This window comes from Hemiscyllium ocellatum, chromosome 4, assembly GCF_020745735.1.
Source record: "Hemiscyllium ocellatum isolate sHemOce1 chromosome 4, sHemOce1.pat.X.cur, whole genome shotgun sequence".
Lineage (NCBI taxonomy): Eukaryota > Metazoa > Chordata > Chondrichthyes > Orectolobiformes > Hemiscylliidae > Hemiscyllium > Hemiscyllium ocellatum.
In genome coordinates this window covers 143,474,317-143,497,511 of record NC_083404.1, presented here as the reverse complement: position 1 = coordinate 143,497,511, position 23,195 = coordinate 143,474,317, and the positions used below count along the sequence as shown (strand labels likewise).

The window sequence follows — 23,195 nt, the reverse complement described above, 5'->3', positions numbered from 1 at the left end:
GGCCAGTGGAATGGAGAATAAAACGAGGGAGGTATTGTTAAAACCAGACACAACACGAGTCAGAGCACAGCTGGGGCTGGAACATTGTGGAGAGTTTTGGGCCCCTTATCTAATGAAAGGTAGTCTGACATTGCAGACAGACCAGTGAAGGTTCACTCTCCAGACACCAGGAACAAAGGGACTGCCTTACGAGGCAAGATCACCCCCTCTATCCCCACTCTGACAACAACAGGCCCCATGAGGGTCAAAGGGGAAAATCTGTGCGTGGAGCAGGAGGACATGGGGAAAATGATAAAAGAGCACTCTCATGTGTCCTTACTCAGGAGAAAGAAGGTGTATTGGCAAAAAAAACAGCAGCAAGGTGCTTGAGAAGAGAGAGATTTCCAGATCTGACTGAGTTTTGTATCCCTGGTTGCCGTGGGAGATGAGGGAGGCAATCACAGGGACTCTGATCCAAATGTTTAATTCCTCTCTGGCCACAGGGAAGATGCCAAAGGGCTGGAGAACAGCTAATGGTTACTGTCCACTGTTCAAGAAGAGTAGCCTAGAGAGATGGGGGAATTACTGACCAGTGAGTCACACATCATTGGGAGGAAAACACATGGTGACAATTCGGGAGGAGGGAATTAATCTCCATTTAGCGAGGTATGGATTTTGTCTGCAGGAGATCAGGCCGAACAAATCTGGTTGAGGCTGTGACTAAGTGTGTAGATGAGGGTGGAGCAGTTGATGTAGTTTGTATGGATTTTAACAAGGGCTTAAACAAAGATCCCAGCGAGGAGACCGATCACAAAGAAAAGGATCAAGGATCATCGGGAGCTGGTGAGGTGGATCCAAAATGGGATGAGTGGTGGGGGGGGGGGGGGGGTGAAGAGAAGGTGGGGGGGGCTTGGTCAGGTAAGGAGACAGAGAGGATACTGGCCTACATCAGTCAAGGGGGAGATAGTAAGAGCAGGGAGGTGATGGTGGGGCAGTCCAGGAGTTCGGCGAGGCCACACCTGGACAATTGTGCTGCTCTGGTTCCCAAACAATACGAAGGGTGGGGTGGGGTGTGTAACTTGAAGTTTTAGAGGGGGTCAGGGTCAGGAAGCACAGCCCAGGAGGGGAGCAAGGCAGATATGCTCACAACGTTAAAAACATACTCCAATGAGAACTTGAATCATCATCTTGGAGACAGGAAGGACAGCAGATGCTGGAGATCAGACAAGCTCGAGCCTGAAACGTTGATTTTCCTGCTCCACAGATGCTGCCTGAACTGCTGTGCTTTTCCAGCAACACTCTCTCAACTTGGAATGTCATAACATTCCAGGATATGGGCCACGTGCAGGAGGGTAGGATTACTGTAGATATAGAGTAGCTTGGTCAGCACAGACTTAACAGGCTGAAGGGCCACTTCTGTGGGGTTCTACAATTTGGAAGAAATGTGGGCAGGGACATCAAACAACCGACAGAGATCTAAAGGGGACAGCTACTCTGACAAGTCACATTCTAGAAGTTTCCGCACCTTATTGCAACCACCACTACCCCCTCAGATCATCCACATACGAAAGACAACCATCACTCCACCTCTCCCCTCAGCCATACCCCACGTAACACCTCACTGCCTGAATACTGACCTCTCCCACACCATCACCATCGCCAGCACCATCAGCCGATCAGGCCCAGCCTCTCCCTCACCTTCATCACCTCCACCTGAAGCTAATTAATGATCAGCTGCAGATTCTCCACCACCTCAGTCCCACATTAACCCTCCGGACACCAGAGTTCTCCCTCACCAACCTCCCTGTGGCCCCAGACATTTTTAACATGATTATCCCTCCAACAATGCCTGCCCCCTCAGTACTGACCCTCCGACAGTGCTCCCTCCCTCAGCACTGACCCTCCGACAGTGCTCCCTCCCTCAGCACTGACCCTCCGACAGTGCCCACTCCCTCAGCACTGACCCTCCGACAGTGCCCCCTCCGTCAGCACTGACCCTCCGACAGTGCCCCCTCCCTCAGCACTGACCCTCCGACAGTGCTCCCTCCCTCAGCACTGACCCTCCAACAGTGCTCCCTCCCTCAGCACTGACCCTCCGACAGTGCCCCCTCCGTCAGCACTGACCCTCCGACAGTGCCCCCTCCGTCAGCACTGACCCTCCGACAGTGCCCACTCCCTCAGCACTGACCCTCCGACAGTGCTCCCTCCGTCAGCACTGACCCTCCGACAGTGCCCACTCCCTCAGCACTGACCCTCCAACAATGCCTGCCCCCTCAGCACTGACCCTCCGACAGTGCCCACTCCGTCAGCACTGACACTCTGACAGTGCGGCACTCCCTCAGCACTGACCCTCCGACAGTGCCCACTCCCTCAACACTGACCCTCCGACAGTGCAGCACTCCTTCAGCGCTGACCCTCCGACAGTGCGGCACTCCTTCAGCACTGACCCTCCGACAGTGCGGCGCTTCCTCAGCACTGACCCTCCGACAGTGCGGCACTCCCTCAGCATTGACCCTCTGACAAGTACCCACTCCCTCAGCACTGACCCTCCGACAGTGCCCACTCCCTCAGCACCAACCCTCTGACAGTGCGGCATTCCCTCAGCACTGGCCCTCTGAAAGTGCGGCATTCCCTCAGCACTGACCCTCCAACAGTGCCCACTCCCTCGGCATTGACCCTCCGACAGTGCCCACTCCATCAGCACTGACCCTCCGACAATGCGGCGCTCCCTCAGCACTGACCCTCCGACAATGCGGCACTCCCTCGGCACTCCCTCAGCACTGACCCTCCGACAGTGCGGCACTCCCTCAGCGCTGACCCTCCGACAGTGCGGCACTCCATCAGTACTGACCCTCCAAACGTGCGGCGCTCGCTCAGCACTGACCCTCTGACAGTGCGGCACCCCCTCAGCACTGACCCTCCAACAGTGCCCACTCCCTCAGCACTGACCCTCCGACAGTGTGGCATTCCCTCAGCGCTGACCCTCCAACAGTGCCCACTCCCTCAGCACTGACCCTACGACAGTGTGGCATTCCCTCAGCGCTGACCCTCCAACAGTGCGGCAACTCTGTCAGCACTGACCCTCCGACAGTGCGGCACTCCCTCAGCGCTGACCCTCCGACAGTGCGGCACTCCATCAGTACTGACCCTCCAAACGTGCGGCGCTCGCTCAGCACTGACCCTCTGACAGTGCGGCACCCCCTCAGCACTGACCCTCCAACAGTGCCCACTCCCTCAGCACTGACCCTCCGACAGTGTGGCATTCCCTCAGCGCTGACCCTCCAACAGTGCCCACTCCCTCAGCACTGACCCTACGACAGTGTGGCATTCCCTCAGCGCTGACCCTCCAACAGTGCGGCAACTCTGTCAGCACTGACCCTCCGACAGTGCAGCACTCCCTCAACACTGACCCTCCGACAGTGCCCACTCCCTCAGCACTGACCCTCTGACAGTGCGGCACACCCTCAGCACTCTCCCTCTGACAGTGCGACACTCCCTCAGCACTGACCCTCCGACAGTGCGGCACTCCCTCAGCGCTAACCCTCCAACAGTGCCCACTCCCTCAGTACTGACCCTCCAACAGTGCCCACTCCCTCAGCACTGACCCTCCGACAGTGCGGCGCTTCCTCAGTACTGACCCTCCGAAAGTGCGGCACTCCCTCAGCACTGATCCCCTCACCCACTCCCTCAGCACTGACCTTCCGACAGTGCGGCACTCCTTCAGCACTGACCCTCCGAAAGTGCTCCCTCCCTCAGCACTGACCCTCCGACAGTGCCCACTCCCTCAGCACTGACCCTCCGACAGTGCCCCCTCCGTCAGCACTGACCCTCCGACAGTGCCCCCTCCCTCAGCACTGACCCTCCGACAGTGCTCCCTCCCTCAGCACTGACCCTCCGACAGTGCTCCCTCCCTCAGCACTGACCCTCCGACAGTGCCCCCTCCGTCAGCACTGACCCTCCGACAGTGCCCCCTCCCTCAGCACTGACCCTCCGACAGTGCCCACTCCCTCAGCACTGACCCTCCGACAGTGCTCCCTCCGTCAGCACTGACCCTCCGACAGTGCCCACTCCCTCAGCACTGACCCTCCAACAATGCCTGCCCCCTCAGCACTGACCCTCCGACAGTGCCCACTCCGTCAGCACTGACACTCTGACAGTGCGGCACTCCCTCAGCACTGACCCTCCGACAGTGCCCACTCCCTCAACACTGACCCTCCGACAGTGCAGCACTCCTTCAGCGCTGACCCTCTGACAGTGCGGCACTCCTTCAGCACTGACCCTCCGACAGTGCGGCGCTTCCTCAGCACTGACCCTCCGACAGTGCGGCACTCCCTCAGCACTGACCCTCTGACAAGTACCCACTCCCTCAGCACTGACCCTCCGACAGTGCCCACTCCCTCAGCACCAACCCTCTGACAGTGCGGCATTCCCTCAGCACTGGCCCTCTGAAAGTGCGGCATTCCCTCAGCACTGACCCTCTAACAGTGCCCACTCCCTCGGCATTGACCCTCCGACAGTGCCCACTCCATCAGCACTGACCCTCCGACAATGCGGCGCTCCCTCAGCACTGACCCTCCGACAATGCGGCACTTCCTCGGCACTCCCTCAGCACTGACCCTCCGACAGTGCGGCACTCCCTCAGCACTGACCTTCCGACAGTGCTGCACTCCTTCAGCACTGACCCTCCGATAGTGCGGCACTCCCTCAGCACTGACCCTCCGACAATGCAGCGCTCCCTCAGCATTGACCCTCCGACAGTGCCCACTCCCTCAGCACTGACCCTCCGATAGTGCAGTGCTCCCTCAGCACTGACCCTCTGACAGTGCCCACTCCCTCAGCACTGACCCTCCGATAGTGCAGTGCTCCCTCAGTACTGACCCTCTGACAGTGCAGCACTCCTTCAGCACTGACCCTCCGACAGTGCGGCGCTTCCTCAGCACTGACCCTCCGACAGTGCGGCACTCCCTCAGCACTGACCCTCTGACAAGTACCCACTCCCTCAGCACTGACCCTCCGACAGTGCCCACTCCCTCAGCACCAACCCTCTGACAGTGCGGCATTCCCTCAGCACTGGCCCTCTGAAAGTGCGGCATTCCCTCAGCACTGACCCTCTAACAGTGCCCACTCCCTCGGCATTGACCCTCCGACAGTGCCCACTCCATCAGCACTGACCCTCCGACAATGCGGCGCTCCCTCAGCACTGACCCTCCGACAATGCGGCACTCCCTCGGCACTCCCTCAGCACTGACCCTCCGACAGTGCGGCACTCCCTCAGCGCTGACCCTCCGACAGTGCGGCACTCCATCAGTACTGACCCTCCAAACGTGCGGCGCTCGCTCAGCACTGACCCTCTGACAGTGCGGCACCCCCTCAGCACTGACCCTCCAACAGTGCCCACTCCCTCAGCACTGACCCTCCGACAGTGTGGCATTCCCTCAGCGCTGACCCTCCAACAGTGCCCACTCCCTCAGCACTGACCCTACGACAGTGTGGCATTCCCTCAGCGCTGACCCTCCAACAGTGCGGCAACTCTGTCAGCACTGACCCTCCGACAGTGCAGCACTCCCTCAACACTGACCCTCCGACAGTGCCCACTCCCTCAGCACTGACCCTCTGACAGTGCGGCACACCCTCAGCACTCTCCCTCTGACAGTGCGACACTCCCTCAGCACTGACCCTCCGACAGTGCGGCACTCCCTCAGCGCTAACCCTCCAACAGTGCCCACTCCCTCAGTACTGACCCTCCAACAGTGCCCACTCCCTCAGCACTGACCCTCCGACAGTGCGGCGCTTCCTCAGCACTGACCCTCCGAAAGTGCGGCACTCCCTCAGCACTGATCCCCTCACCCACTCCCTCAGCACTGACCTTCCGACAGTGCTGCACTCCTTCAGCACTGACCCTCCGATAGTGCGGCACTCCCTCAGCATTGACCCTCCGACAGTGCCCACTCCCTCAGCACTGACCCTCCGATAGTGCAGTGCTCCCTCAGCACTGACCCTCTGACAGTGCCCACTCCCTCAGCACTGACCCTCCGATAGTGCAGTGCTCCCTCAGTACTGACCCTCTGACAGTGCAGCACTCCCTCAGCACTGACCCTCCGATAGTGCGGCACTCCCTCAGCACTGACCCTCTGACAGTGCCCACTCCCTCACCACTGACCCTCCGACAGTGCCCACTCCCTCAGCACTAACCCTCCGACAGTGCAGTGCTCCCTCAGCACTGACCCTCTGACAGTGCCCACTCCCTCAGCACTGACCCTCCGATAGTGCAGTGCTCCCTCAGCACTGACCCTCCGATAGTGCGGCACTCCCTCAGCATTGACCCACTGACAGTGCCCACTCCCTCAGCATTGACCCACTGACAGTGCCCACTCCCTTAGCACTGACACTCTGACAGTGCCCACTCCCTCAGCACTGACCCTCCGACAGTGCCCACTCCCTCAGCACTGACCCTCTGACAGTGCCCACTCCCTCAGCACTGATCCTCTGACAGTGCATCACTCCCTCAGCACTGACCCTCTGACAGTGCCCACTCCCTCAGCACTGACCCTCTGACAGTGCCCACTCCCTCAGCACTGATCCTCTGACAGTGCATCACTCCCTCAGCACTGACCCTCTGACAGTGCCCACTCCCTCAGTACTGACCCTCCGACAGTGCGGCCCTCCCTCAGCACTGACCCTCCGACAGTGCGGCCCTCCCTCAGCACTGACCCTCCGACAGTGCGGCCCTCCCTCAGCACTGACCCTCCGACAGTGGATGTGGGAGGACATTCCTGTCTGGGCCAACATTTATTCCTATCCCTAATTGCCCAGAGTGCATTTCTGTGTCACCCACATTGCTGTGGGTCTGGAGTCATATATAGGCTAGACCAGTTAGATCATAGAACATTGAAAAATACAGCACCGAACAGGCCCTTTGGCCATGATGTTGTGCCGAGATTAAATCCTCATATAAAATTCAGTAACTTAACCTACGCACCCCTCAATTCCCTCCTGTCCATGTGCGTGTCCAGCAGTCACTTAAATGTCCCCAATGACTCTGCTTCCACCACCACAGCTGGCAACGCATTCCATGCATTCACAACTCTCTGCATAAAGAACCTACCTCTGACGTCTCCTTTATACCTTCCTCCTAATATCTTCAAACTATGTCTTCTCGTACCAGTCAATCCTGCCCTGGGGAAAGGTCTCTGGCTGTTGACTCTATCTATTCCTCTCATTACCTTGTCCACCTCGATCAGGTCTCCTCTCTTCCTCCTCCTCTTCAGAGAGAAAAGTCTGAGCTTATTCAACCTCTCTTCATAAGGCAAGCTCTCCAGTCCAGGCAGCATCCTGCTAAACCTTCTTTGCACCCTCTCCAAAGCCTCTGTATCTTTCCTATAGTAGGGTGACCAGAACTGGACACAACATTCCAAGTGTGGTCTCACCAGGGACTTGTAGGGCTGTAGCAAAACCTTGCGGCTCTTAAACTCGATCCCCCTGTTAATGAAAGCCAAAACACCATATACTTTCTTAACAACCCTATCCACTTGGGTGGCAACTTTGAGGGATCGATGTACTTGCACACCCAGATCCCTCTGTTCCTCCACACTGCCAAGAATCCTGTCTTTAATCCTATATTCAGCATTCGAATTCGACCTTCCAAAATGTATCACTTCACATTTATCCAGGTTGAACTCCATCTGCCATTTCTCAGCCCAGCTCTGCATCCTGTCTGTGTCGTGCTGTAGCCTGCAGTAGCCCTCTATACTATCAATGGCACCTCCAACCTTTGTGTCATCTGCAAATTTACTAACCCACCCCTCAACCTCCTCATCCAAGTCATTTATAAAAACTACAAAGAGCAGAGGCCCAAGAACAGAGCCCTGCGGGACCCCAATCAACACTGCCCTCCAGGCAGAATACTTTCCATCTACAACCACTCTCTGCCTTCTGTCAGCCAGCCAACTCTGAATCCAGATAGCCAAATCTTCCTCTATCCCATACTTCCTGACTTTATATATGAGCCTACCAAGGGGAACCTTATCAAATGCCTTGCTGAAGTCCATAAACACCACATCCACTGCTTGACCGTCATCAACTTGTCTTGACACCTCCTCAAAGAACTCAATAAGATTTGTGAGGCATGACCTGCCCCTCACAAAGCCATGCTGACTGCCTTTAATCACACTATGCTTTGCCAAATAGTCATAGATTCTATCCCTCTGAATTCTTTCCAAAACCTTGCTGATCACAGATGTAAGACTGATGGGTCTGTAATTGCCAGGGATTTCCCTATTACCCTTCTTGAAAAGTGGAACAACATTCGCCTCCTTCCATTCCTCCGGTACGACTCTTGTGGAGAGTGAGGAGGCGAATATCCTCTCCAGCGGCTTCGCAACCTCCTTTCTCGCTTCCCGGAGCAGCCTAAGATAAATCTGGTCTGGCCCTGGAGACTTATCAGTCTTAATGTTTTCCAAAATTTCTAGCACATCTTCTTCATCAATCTTGATCTGGTCAAGACTGTATCCCAGCTCCTCTACGTTTTCATTTACAACAAGTTCCCACTCCTTGGTGAAAACCGAAGCAAGAAACTCATTTAGGGCTTTCCCTATCTGCTCAGACTCCACACACAAGTTCCCTCCGCTATCCCTGATCGGCTCTCCCTCCTCCCTGATCATTCTCTTATACTTCACGTATGAGTAAAATGCCTTTGAGTTCTCCCTATTCCTTCCTGCCAAGCCTTTATCGTGCCCCCTCCTGGCTCTCCTCAGTCTATTTCTGAGCTCCTTTCTAGCAAGCCTGTAATCCTCCAAAGCTGTGCTAGATCTTTGCTTCCTTCACCTTATATAAGCTGCCTTCTTCCTTTTAATGAGAAGCTCCTCTGTTCTCGTCATCCAAGGCTCCTTAATCTTACCCCTTCTTACCTGTCTCAGAGGAACACATTTGTGCATCACTCACAGCAACAGCTCCTTAACCAGTCTCCACATGTCTGCTGTGCCCTTTCTGTGGAACAATTGCTCCCAGTCTGTACTTCCCAACTCTCATCTGATAGCGTCATAATTTCCTTTTCTCCAATTAAATATCTTCCCTCAGTAACTGCTCCTTTCCCTCTCCAAGGCTATGCTAAATGTGAGGCAGTTGTGATCACTTTCTCCAAAGTGCTCTCCCACCCCAAGATCTGACACCTGTCCTGGCTCGTTGCCGAGCACCAGATCCAAAATGGCCTCTCCCCTCGTCGGTCTGTCTACATACTGAGTCAGGAAACCCTCCTGAACACACCTGACAAAAAAAGGTTCCATCCAAACTGTCTGCACTTAGGAGGTTCCTGTCGATATTATTGAGAAAGTTGAAATCTCCCATGACAACAACCCTGCTACATCTGCATTTTTCCAAAATCTGCCAGCCTATGAGATCTTCAATCCCCCTACTGCTATTAGGGGTCTGTAGAAAACCCCCAATGCGGTGGCTGTTCCCTTGCTATTCCTAACTTCCACCCATACTGACTCAGTAGGCAAACCTTCCTCAACAACCTTCATTTCTGTCGCTGTGATGCACTCTCTGATTAGCAATGCTGCACCCCTTCCTCTTTGTCCACCGTCCCTGTTCTTTCTAAATGTTCTAAACCCTGGAACGTCAAGCACCCATTCCTGCCCCTGTGAAACCCATGTCTCCGTTATGGCCACAACATCATAGCCCCACGTACTGATCCATGCTCTAAGTTCATCACTCTTATTTCGAACGCTCCTTGCATTAAAGCAGACGCACTTTAGCCAATCCCTTTGTTTCATCGCGTGAGAAACCTTCCTGATAGATTCAATACATCCTGCCACTGTCCTGCCTGCAACTGACCCCCTCTCAGACACATGGCTCTGATTCCCCTCCCCCCTCTCAGACACATGGCTCTGATCCCCCTCCCCCCTCTCGGACATGTGGCTCTGTGTTCCCCCCCCCCCCCCCCCCACCACTTCCCTAAAGGAGGTGAGTGACCCAGATCGGTTTCTCCAACAATAGTTTGATGGTCATCCTTAGACTCATAATTCTGGATTGGCTTTTGAGTTCCAACTCCACCATTTGCTGAGGTAAATGTGAACTTCGCCCCCTCAATACTCCCTTTGTTTCTGGATCAATACTCTCGGGAAAACACTTTTTTGATTTGATTTGATTTGATTTATTATTGTCACAGTATCGAGGGAGAGTGAGAAGTTTTGTTTTGTGTGCAGGAGAGACAGACCAAACGATACAAAGGTGGTCAGAGTGAGGAATACAGGGTCACAGTTACACAGGAGGTACTCAAAGGGCAAGATCAACACTCCATCTGGAGTTAGAGAGGTCCATTCGGCAGGGCTAGTAACAGCGGGGAAACAGCTGTACTTCAACCTGTTGGTCCGTGTTTAAGTTTGACTGAAGAGGTTGGAACAGAATATCTCTGGGGGGAGTGGTCGCTGATGATGTTGTCTGCTTTTGCAGGCAATGCGACGTGTAAATGGGAGTCCGTGGCTGGGAACTGATGCTCTGGGCTTTGCACACAATCTTCTGTAGTTTCTTACAATCCTGGGCAAAGCACATGCCGTACCAGCCTGTTATGTCCCCAGACAGTATGCTTTCTATGGTGCATCTGCACAAGTAGGTGAGGGTCCTTATGGAGATGCCAATTCCCTGAAATGCCTGAGGAAGAGGTGCTGTTGCGCCTTCATTACTGTCACATCCATGTGGGACATCCAGGACAGGCTGTCCACTCCATTGGTGTAGATTTGGCGGGGGGCGTTCTCATCCTTTCTTTCTTTCTGAAGTTTAATGATTACTTCTTTACTTTTACTTTTGCCAGCTTTGACAGGGGTTGATTTTATTGCACCATAGCACCAAGCCCTCTATCTCCTTTAAGTATTCTGATTCATCGTTATTTGGCACCCGTCCTACCATGGTGGTGTCATCAGCAAACCTGTAGATGCTGGTCGTTTGGGACTTGACTGCACATTCGTGGGTGTACGAGTACAGTAGGGGGCTAAGAACATATGCTTTGGGAGGGGCGGGGGGGGGGCTCCACACTCAAACCTCATGTGTTGAGGTTTTCATGAAGGAAGTGCAGTTGTCTGTCTTCATTGATTGGAGTCTATGGATCAGGAAGCTGAGGAACCAATGCAGAGGGCGGAGATAAGACCAAGGTCTCAGAGTTTTGAGATCAGTCTAGAAGGAATAATGGTGTTGAAGGGGGAGCTGTAGTCAACGAGCAGGAATCTGACACATGGGTGACCCGATTGTCTAGATGTTTCAAGGATGACTGCAGGGCTACGGAAATAGCCCCTGCTGTGGACCTATTATGTCGGTAGGCAAATTGCAGGAAATTGAGGCAGGCTGGAAGGCTAGAGTTGATGTTTGCCATGACCAATCTCTCATGATTCTGGAGGTCAGAGCCACTGGGCAATAGTCATTAAGGCATGTTGCATGTTCTTTCTTAGGTACCAGAATGATGGTGGTCTTCTTGAAGCAGGTGGGGACTTGGGCTTGTAGGAGGGAGAGATTGAATATGTCAGTGAACACCTCCACAGGCTGGTCCACGCAGGATCTGAGTGCACAGCTGGCAGCTCCATCTGGGCCACTCGCTTCCCTTGGGTTCACTCTCAGGAAGGCTGCTCTGACCTGAGCGGCAGGGACTGAGGGAACAGGTACATCTGGGACTCACAGGGAAAATGACTTCACACCACTGACATTCCAATCAAAATGAAAATAAAAAGCATTGAGCACAGCAGGAGGGATGTGCTTTTATCTGATATTTTGCTCTGCTTCATTTTGTACCCAGTTATGTCATGTCGACCTTGCTGGGTGTCTGCATAGTTCTGTCAATGCCCCATCAGCTCTCAACTTTGAATATTAAGGGACAATGGTTAGATTGTCTCTTATTGGTGATGGCCATTTCCTGGCAGTTGTGTGTGGTGAATGTTACTTGTTACGTGTCAGTCCAAGCCTGGATATTGTCCAGAACTTGCTGCATTTGAACACGGACTGTCTCAGTGTCTGAGGAGTTGTGAATGGTGCTGAATCATCGGCGAACATTCCCATTTCTGACCTTTTGGAGGGAAGGTCATTGATGAAGCAGCTGAAGGTGGTTGGGCCTGGGACACTCCCCTGAGGGACTCCTGCAGAGATGTCCTGAAGCTGAGATGACTGACCCTCCACAGCCACAACCATCTTCCTATGTGCCAGGTCTGACTAACCAGTGGAGAGTTTGCCCCCGATACCCACTGATTGCAGTTTTGCCCGGGGCTCCTTGATGTCACACTCGGTCAAATGCAGCCTTGATATCAAAGGGCTGTCCCTCTCCCCTCCTCTCTGGGTTTCAGGTCTTCTGTCCATGTTTGACCCAAGGCTGGAATGAGATCAGGAGCTGAGTGACCTCTGGTGAAACCCAAACTGGGGGTCACTGAGCAGGTTGTTGCTGAGCAAGTGCTGCTTGATAGCCCTGTTACTGACCCCTTCCATCACGTTACTGAGGATGGAGAGGAGACTGGGCAGTAATTGGCCAGGTTGGATTTGTCCTGCGTTTTGTGTACAGGACATACCTGGGCAATTTCCCACATTGTCGGGTAGTTACCAGTGTTGTAACTGGACTGAAACAGCTTGGCTAGGGGAGCAGCAAGTTGTGAAGCACACATCTTCAGTACTATTGTGGGAATGTTATCAGGGCCTATTGCTTTTGCAATATCCAGTGCCTCCAACCATTCCTTGATGTCACGTGGAATAAATTGAATTGTCTGGAGACTGTATCTGTGATGCGGGGGACCACTGAAGGAGCCCAGATGGATCATCCACTTGGCATTTCTGACTGAAAGTTACTGCAAATGTTTCAGCCTTATCTTTTGCACTGATGTGCTGGGCTCCTCCATCATTGAGGATGGGGATATTTGTAGAGTCTTCTCCTCCATTGAGTTGTTGAATTATCCACCACCATTCACGACTGGATGTGGAAGGACTGCAGAGCTTAGATCTGATCTTTTGGTTGTGGGATCGTTTAGCTCTGTCTGTCATTTGCTGTTTATGCCGTTTGGCAAGTCGTCCTATTTGGTGTCTTCACCAGGTTGACACCTCATTTTTTAGTCTGCCTGGTGCTGCTCTTGGCATGCCCTTCTGCACTCTCCATTGAACCAGGGTTAATCCCCTGACTTGATGGTAGTGGGTGAATGGGGGAATATGCTGGGCCATGAGGTTACAGGTTGTGCTGGAGTCCAGTTCTGCTGCTGTTGATGGTCCACAGTGCATCATGGACACCCAGTGTCGAGCTGCTAGATTGGTTCAAAGTCTGTCCCATTGAGCACAGTGATAGTGCCTCACAACACGTTGGAGGGTATTCTCAATGTGAAGGTGAAACTTTGTCTCCACAAGGATAGTGAGGTGGTCACTTTTACCGATACTGTCATGGACAGATGCTTCTGCACCTGGAAGATTAGAATGGGAGAAGTCAAGAATGTTTTTCCCACTTGTTGGTACCTTTACCACCTGCTGCAGACCCAGCCTGGCCGTTTTATCCTTTAGGATCCGACCAGCTCCATCAGTAATGCTGCTGCCGAGCCACTCTTGGTGGTGAACATTGAAATCGCCCACCCAGAATCCATTTTGCACTCTTGCCACCTCCTGTGCTTCCTCCAAGTGTTGTTTAATATGGAGGATACTGATGCATCAGCCGAAGGAGGACGGGACGTGGTCACCAGTAAGAGGTTTCCTTGCTCATGTTTAACCTGAAACCATGAGACCTCATGGAGTCCGGAGTCAATGTGAAGGACTCCCAGGGAAACTCTCTCCCAGCTATATCCCACTGTGCCACCACCTCTGCAGGGTCTGTTCTGCCGGTGGGACAGGACTTACCTTGGGATGGTAATGGTCGTGTCTGGCATGTTATCTGTGAGGTATGATTTTGTAAGAATAACTATGTTGGGCTGTTGCTTGACTAGTCTGTGAGACAGCTCTCCCAATTTCGCTGGAGCCCCCAGATGTTCGTGAGGAGAACATTGCTGGGTCAACAGGGTTGTATCTGCTGCTGTCGTCTCCGGTGCCCAGGTCAATGTCGGGTGATCCGTCTGGTTTCATTTCTTTCAGACTTTGTACTGATTGGTGCAACTGAGTGGCTTGCTCAGTCATTTCAGAGTCAAACACATTGCTATGGGTCTGGAGTCACATAGTTGAGAATGTGTTGCTGGAAAAGCACAGAAGGTCAAGCAGCATCCAAAGACCAGGAGAATCGATGTTTTGGGCATAAGCCCTTCATCAGGATTTTTCTCCTGGAGTTGCACATAGGCAAGACCAGCTGAGGCCAGCAGTGAACCTGATGGAGTTTTCCAACAATCAACACTGGCTTTATCATCATCTGGGGATTCTGACTTTCAGATATTTTTTATTGAATTTAAACTCCACCATCTGCCATGGCAGGATTTGAAGCAGGGTTTCCTGGGTCTCTGGGTTAATAATCCAACAATTTTACAACCAGACCATCACCTCCCTGTTTGAATCATTAATGTCTTTACACAGGACAAAGGGAGGCAGAGGGAGAGGATGTCAGGGTGAGTCTAAAGTCACATGAGACAAGGTCAATGTCCAACGGGTTTATTTAAGATTGCTTTTGGAGTGCTGTTCCTTTATCAGGAAACACACAGGCACAGAATTTATAGGTGAAAAGATAAAAGCAAGATAACTGGGATCAGAGAGATGTACAGCATGGAAACAGGCCCTTCGGTCCAACCCGTCCATGCTGACCAGATATCCCAACCCAATCTAGTCCCACCTGCCAGCACCCAGCCCATATCCCTCCAAACCCTTCCTATTCATATACCAATCCAAATGCCTCTTAAATGTTGTAATAGTACCAGCCTCCACCACATCCTCTGGCAGCACATTCTATACACATACCACCCTCTGCGTGAAAAAGTTGCCCCTTATGGCTGTTTTATATCTTTCCCCTCTCACCCTAAACCTATGCCCCTCTAGTTCTGGACTCTCTGACGCCAGGGAAAAGACTTTGTCTATTTATCCTATCCATGCCCCTCATGATTTTGTAAACCTCTATAAGGTCACCCCTCAGCCTCCGACGCTCCAGGGAAAACAGCCCCAGCCTGTTCAGCCTCTCCCTGTAGCTCAGACCCTCCAACCCTGGCAACATCCTTGTAAATCTTTTCCGAACCCTTTCAAGTTTCACAACATTTTTCCCGATAGGAAGGAGACCAGAATTGCACACAATATTCCAACAGTGGCCTAACCAATGTCCTGTACAGCTGCAACATGACCTCCCAACTCCTGTACTCAATACTCTGACCAATAAAGGAAAGCATACCAAACGCCTTCTTCACTATCCCATCTACCTGCAACTCCACTTTCAAGGAGCTATGAACCTGCACTCCAAGGTCTCTTTGTTCAGCAACACTCCCTAGGACCTTACCATTAAGTGTATAAGTTCTGCTAAGATTTACTTTCCCAAAATGCAGCACCTCGCATTTATCTGAATTAAACTCCATCTGCCACTTCTCAGCCCATTGGCCCATCTGGTCCAGATCCTGTTGTAATCTGAGGTAATCCTCTTCGTTGTCCACTACATCTCCAATTTTGGTGTCATCTGCAAACTTACTAACTGTACCTCTTATGCTCACATCCAAATCATTTCTGTAAATGACAAAAAGTAGAGGACCCAGCCCCGATCCTTGTGGCACTCCACTGGTCACAGGCCTCCAGTCTGAAAAACAACCCTCCACCACCACCCTCTGTCTTCTACCTTTGAGCCAGTTCTGTATCCAAATGGCTAGTTCTCCCTGTATTCCATGAGATCTAACCTTGCTCACCAGTCTCCCATGGGGAACCTTGTTGAACGCCTTACTGAAGTCCATATAGATCACATCTACCGCTCTGCCCTCATCAATCTTCTTTGTTACTTCCTCAAAAAACTCAATCAAGTTTGTGAGACATGATTTCCCACGCACAAAGCCATGTTGACTATCCTGAATCAGTCCTTGCCTTTCCAAATACATGTACATCCTGTCCCTCAGGATTCCCTCCAACAACTTGCCCACCACCGAGGTCAGGCTCACCGGTCTACAGTTCCCTGGCTTGTCTTTACCGCCCTTCTTAAACAGTGGCACCACGTTTGCCAACCTCCAGTCTTCCAGCACCTCACCTCTTTTTCAATTTCCCTCTGACTGTTAGAGGATCTATAATACAATCCCAATAAGGTGGTCATCCCTTTCTTATTTTTCAGTTCCACCCAAATACCTTCCCTAAATGTATTTCCAGGAATATCCTCCCTCAGCACAGCTGTAATGCTATCCCTTATCAAAAACATCACTCCCCCTCCTCTCTTGCCTCCCTTTCTATCCTTCCTGTAGCATTTGTATCCTGGAACATTAAGCTGCCAGTCCTGCCCATCCCTGAGCCAAGGGTCAGATGGAGTTGAAAAACTGAAGGTTTGTCAAGGAGTTCGGGAGATTGAGGCAGGGTTTGGTCACAGACTAGATTGGGCTGGTTGGTGACTTGTTCTCCAGTCTGTTTGTGATCACGTAACATTGACTGAGAGCAAACAGAACAAACTCCAATTCAGGATGTGTGACCCTGAGCTATCGGCAATGAGAAGGTGCACATGATATCAACCAGCATTCAGTTCAAGATCACTCAGCTCCTGTTCAAACACCTCAGACAGAAGGCTACAGAATCCAACCAACACAAAGACGGGTCGGAAAACGCCGGAACAACGGACTTTCTAAACCCAGAACGCTGAGAACAGAGAAGCTTCAGGTAGGATTTCAACAAACCTTTCACAAGCCTTTCTACAATCTACCAAAATACTGACCCTCACTGGGGTACAGTCTCACACACACTGACCCTCACTGGGGTACAGTCTCACACACACTGACCCTCACTGGGGTACAGTCTCACACACACTGACCCTCACTGGGGGTACAGTCTCACACACACTGACTCTCACTGGGATACACTCCCACACACACTGACCCTCACTGGGGTACAGTCCCAAACACACTGACCCTCACTGGGGTACAGTCCCACACACACTGACCCTCACTGGGGTACAGTCCCACACACATTGACCCTCACTGGGGTACAGTCTCACACACACTGACTCTCACTGGGGTACAGTCTCACACACACTGACTCTCACTGGGGTACAGTCTCACACACACTGACCCTCACTGAGGGACAGTCCCACACACACTGACCCTCACTGGGGGTACAGTCTCACACACACTGACCCTCACTGGGGTACAGTCCCACACACACTGACCCTCACTGGGGTACAGTCCCACACACACTAACTCTCACTGGGGGTACAGTCCCACACACACTGACCCTCACTGGGGTATAGTCCCACACACACTAACCCTCACTGGGGTACAGTCTCACACACACACTGACTCTCTCTGGGGTACAGTCCCACACACACTGACTCTCACAGGGGGTACAGTCCCACACACACACTGACCCTCACTGGGGGTACAGTCTCACACACACTGACTCTCACTAGGGTACAGTCCGACACACACTGACTCTCACTGGGGGTACAGTCCCACACACACACTGATCCTCACTGGGGTACAGTCCCACACACCCACTGACTCTCACAGGGGTACAGTCCCACACACACTGACCCTCACTGGGGGTACAGTCCCACCCACACACTGACCCTCACTGGGGTACAGTCCCACACACACTGACTCTCACAGGGGTGCAGTCCCACACACACTGACCCTAACTGGGGGTACAGTCCCACACACACACTGACTTTCACTGGGGGTACAGTCCCACACACACTGACCCTCACTGGGGTACAGTCCCACAAACACACTGACTCTCACTGGGGTACAGTCCCACACACACTGACTCTCACTGGGGTACAGTCCCACACACACTGACTCTCACTGAGGAACAGTCCCACACACACTGGCTCTCACTGGGATACAGCTCCCACACACACTGACTCTCACTGGGGTACAGCTGCCACACACACACTGACTCTCACTGGGGGTACAGTCCCACACACACTGACTCTCACTGGGGGACAGTCCCACACACACACTGACTCTCACTGGGGTACAGTCCCACACACACACACTGACTCTCACTGGGGTACAGGGCCCACACACACTGACTCTCACTGGGGGTACAGTCTCACACACACTGACCCTCACTGGGGTACAGTCTCACTCACACACTGACTCTCACTGGGGGTACAGTCCCACACACACACTGATCCTCACTGGGGTACAGTCCCACACACCCACTGACTCTCACAGGGGTACAGTCCCACACACACTGACCCTCACTGGGGGTACAGTCCCACCCACACACTGACCCTCACTGGGGTACAGTCCCACACACACTGACTCTCACAGGGGTACAGTCCCACACACACTGACCCTAACTGGGGGTACAGTCCCACACACACACTGACTTTCACTGGGGGTACAGTCCCACACACACTGACCCTCACTGGGGTACAGTCCCACAAACACACTGACTCTCACTGGGGTACAGTCCCACACACACTGACTCTCACAGGGGTACAGTCCCACACACACTGACTCTCACTGAGGAACAGTCCCACACACACTGGCTCTCACTGGGATACAGCTCCCACACACACTGACTCTCACTGGGGTACAGCTGCCACACACACACTGACTCTCACTGGGGGTACAGTCCTACACACACTGACTCTCACTGGGGGACAGTCCCACACACACACTGACTCTCACTGGGGTACAGTCCCACACACACACACACACACTGACTCTCACTGGGGTACAGGGCCCACACACACTGACTCTCACTGGGGGTACAGTCCCACACACACTGACTCTCACTGGGGTACAGTCCCATACACACTGACCCTCACTGGGGTACAGTCCCACAAACACTGACCCTCACTGGGGTACAGTCTCACACACACTGACCCTCACTGGGGTACAGTCTCACTCACACACTGACTCTCACTGGGGGTACAGTCCCACACACACTGACTCTCACTGGGGTACAGTCTCACACACTGACCCTCACTGGGGTACAGTCCCACAAACACTGACTCTCACTGGGGGTACAGTCCCACACACACTGACTCTCACTGGGGGACAGTCCCACACACACTGACCCTCACTGGGGTACAGTCTCACACACACTGACCCTCACTGGGGTACAGTCCCCCACACACTGACTCTCACTGGGGGTACAGTCCCACACACACTGACTCTCAGTGGGGGACAGTCCCACACACACTGACTCTCACTGGGGTACAGTCTCACACACACTGACCCTAACTGGGGTACAGTCCCACACACACTGACTCTCACTGGGGGTACAGTCCCACACACACTGACTCTCACTGGGGGACAGTCCCACACACACTGACTCTCACTGGGGTACAGTCTCACACACACTGACCCTCACTGGGGTACAGTCCCACACACACTGACCCTCACTGGGGTACAGTCCCACACACACTGACTCTCACTGGGGGTACAGTCCCACACACACTGACCCTCACTGGGGTACAGTCCCACAAACACACTGACTCTCACTGGGGGACAGTCCCACACACACTGACTCTCACTGGGGTACAGTCCCACACACACTGACCCTCACTGGGTGTACAGTCCCACACACACTGACTCTCACTGGGGGACAGTCCCACACACACTGACTCTCACTGGGGTACAGTCTCACACACCCTGACCCTCACTGGGGTACAGTCCCACACACACTGACTCTCACTGGGGGTACAGTCCCACACACACTGACTCTCAGTGGGGGACAGTCCCACACACACTGACTCTCACTGGGGTACAGTCTCACACACACTGACCCTCACTGGGGTACAGTCCCACACACACTGACCCTCACTGGGGTACAGTCCCACAAACACACTGACTCTCACTGGGGGACAGTCCCACACACACTGACTCTCACTGGGGTACAGTCCCACACACACTGACCCTCACTGGGGTACAGTCCCACACACACACTGACCCTCACTGGGGTACAGTCCCACACACACTGACCCTCACTGGGGGACAGTCTCACTCACACACTGACTCTCACTGGGGGTACAGTCTCACACACACTGACCCTCACTGGGGGACAGTCTCACTCACACACTGACTCTCACTGGGGGTACAGTCCCACACACACTGACTCTCACTGGGGGACAGTCCCATACACACTGACCCTCACTGGGGGACAGTCCCACACACACTGACCCTCACTGGGGTACAGTCTCACACACACTGACCCTCACTGGGGTACAGTCTCACACACACTGACCCTCACTGGGGTACAGTCTCACTCACACACTGACTCTCACTGGGGGTACAGTCCCACACACACACTGACCCTCACTGGGGTACAGTCCCACACACACTGACTCTCACAGGGGTACAGTCCCACACACACTGACCCTAACTGGGGGTACAGTCCCACACACACACTGACTTTCACTGGGGGTACAGTCCCACACACACTGACCCTCACTGGGGTACAGTCCCACAAACACACTGACTCTCACTGGGGTACAGTCCCACACACACTGACTCTCACTGGGGTACAGTCCCACACACACTGACTCTCACTGAGGAACAGTCCCACACACACTGGCTCTCACTGGGATACAGCTCCCACACACACTGACTCTCACTGGGGTACAGCTGCCACACACACACTGACTCTCACTGGGGGTACAGTCCTACACACACTGACTCTCACTGGGGGACAGTCCCACACACACACTGACTCTCACTGGGGTACAGTCCCACACACACACACTGACTCTCACTGGGGGTACAGTCCCACACACACTGACTCTCACTGGGGGACAGTCCCATACACACTGACCCTCACTGGGGTACAGTCCCACACACACTGACCCTCACTGGGGTACAGTCTCACACACACTGACCCTCACTGGGGTACAGTCTCACTCACACACTGACTCTCACTGGGGGTACAGTCCCACACACACTGACTCTCACTGGGGTACAGTCTCACACACACTGACCCTCACTGGGGTACAGTCCCACAAACACTGACTCTCACTGGGGGTACAGTCCCACACACACTGACTCTCACTGGGGGACAGTCCCACACACACTGACCCTCACTGGGGTATAGTCCCACACACACTGACCCTCACTGGGGTACAGTCTCACACACACTGACCCTCCCTGGGGTACAGTCCCACACACACTGACTCTCACTGGGGGTACAGTCCCACACACACTGACCCTCACTGGGGGACAGTCCCACACACACTGACCCTCACTGGGGTACAGTCTCACACACACTGACCCTCACTGGGGTACAGTCCCCCACACACTGACTCTCACTGGGGGTACTGTCCCACACACACTGACTCTCAGTGGGGGACAGTCCCACACACACTGACTCTCACTGGGGTACAGTCTCACACACACTGACCCTCACTGGGGTACAGTCCCACACACACTGACTCTCACTGGGGGTACAGTCCCACACACACTGACTCTCACTGGGGGACAGTCCCACACACACTGACTCTCACTGGGGTACAGTCTCACACACACTGACCCTCACTGGGGTACAGTCCCACACACACTGACCCTCACTGGGGTACAGTCCCACACACACTGACTCTCACTGGGGGTACAGTCCCACACACACTGACCCTCACTGGGGTACAGTCCCACAAACACACTGACTCTCACTGGGGGACAGTCCCACACACACTGACTCTCACTGGGGTACAGTCCCACACACACTGACCCTCACTGGGGGTACAGTCCCACACACACTGACTCTCACTGGGGGACAGTCCCACACACACTGACTCTCACTGGGGTACAGTCTCACACACACTGACCCTCACTGGGGTACAGTCCCACACACACTGACTCTCACTGGGGGTACAGTCCCACACACACTGACTCTCAGTGGGGGACAGTCCCACACACACTGACTCTCACTGGGGTACAGTCTCACACACACTGACCCTCACTGGGGTACAGTCCCACACACACTGACCCTCACTGGGGTACAGTCCCACAAACACACTGACTCTCACTGGGGGACAGTCCCACACACACTGACTCTCACTGGGGTACAGTCCCACACACACTGACCCTCACTGGGGTACAGTCCCACACACACTGACCCTCACTGGGGGACAGTTCATAGTAAACAAGAGGAGAACGTGCAATCTCCACACAGACAGTTGCCTGAGGCTGGAATTGAACCCAGGTCCCAGCACTGTGAGGCAGCAGCGCTCACCACAGAGCCATCGTCCCACCAACGTATGGGATGGGTCAGCCCTCTGGGCAATGAGGGATGGACAGTCAGTATTGGCTCAGACACTAACGTCCACGTCACGTGAAGGAGCAGAATAACCGACTGAAGAAAGGGATATGCTGACATCAAACAGTTCAGGAAAGGAGCAGGTGGCTGATCGCTGAGTTGTCATGGGTCAGGGTGATCCCATACTCATTGGTGTTGACAGTGTGTTGGGGGGCGCGGGGGGATGGGGGGGTGATCGTTTTGTAACATTAAATACCCGTTAGTTGTATCGGGTATTGAAACCTGAAGGGGTTACTGGATGAGCTGAGATGGAGAGTACCTCCCAGCAGGTGAGGGTCTGTTTCTAGGAGGAGCTAGCCCAGAAGGTAGCTGGTGTGTCAGGGAGTGTTCAATGTGTGAAAAATAAACATGAACTCACTCGGAGGTTCACACTGAGCTCTCACAGATCCCTGTCTCTGACATAAGGTCACTCACCTCTCGGTGCCCTGTTTGCTGTTTCTCAGGTTTGAATCTACTTTCAGTGAATGGTTTTGTGTGGGTCTCCTTCCCCCCTCAGTGTTGGACACTGAGTCCATTCTGGTGGGACAGTGAATCTGTCCACGAGATCCCGGGTCACATCCACGATGTCACAGCACTGGCAGCCAATCAATTCTCACGGAGTTAACAGGGATGAGGCTGTACCAGAGACAGGGAGACCGCGGGGGGACACCGTGGACTGGGCCCTGCTCTTGATGGTTGATATTACACAGTGAGGTAGCATCTGGATTAACGATAGAAAGGCACCTGGAAAGGGCTATGGCCTTATCACACGGTGAACTGTCACAAAGGGTGAATGACCCAATCCTACCCCACATTTCAGGGTTGTGTAATATCTTGACAAATCTGAACACAAGTATTTTTGTCCTAAATATTTATGTGAGTTATAAACTGTG

General features: G+C 53.5%; 1 protein-coding gene across 1 annotated transcript in view; it reads left to right on the top strand.

The window, feature by feature from the left end:
- The window catches only part of aoc1 (amine oxidase copper containing 1), a 38,580-nt gene that overhangs the window by 634 nt on the left and 14,751 nt on the right, over positions 1 to 23,195 (top strand). The gene's annotated exons all lie outside the window — the stretch shown is intronic.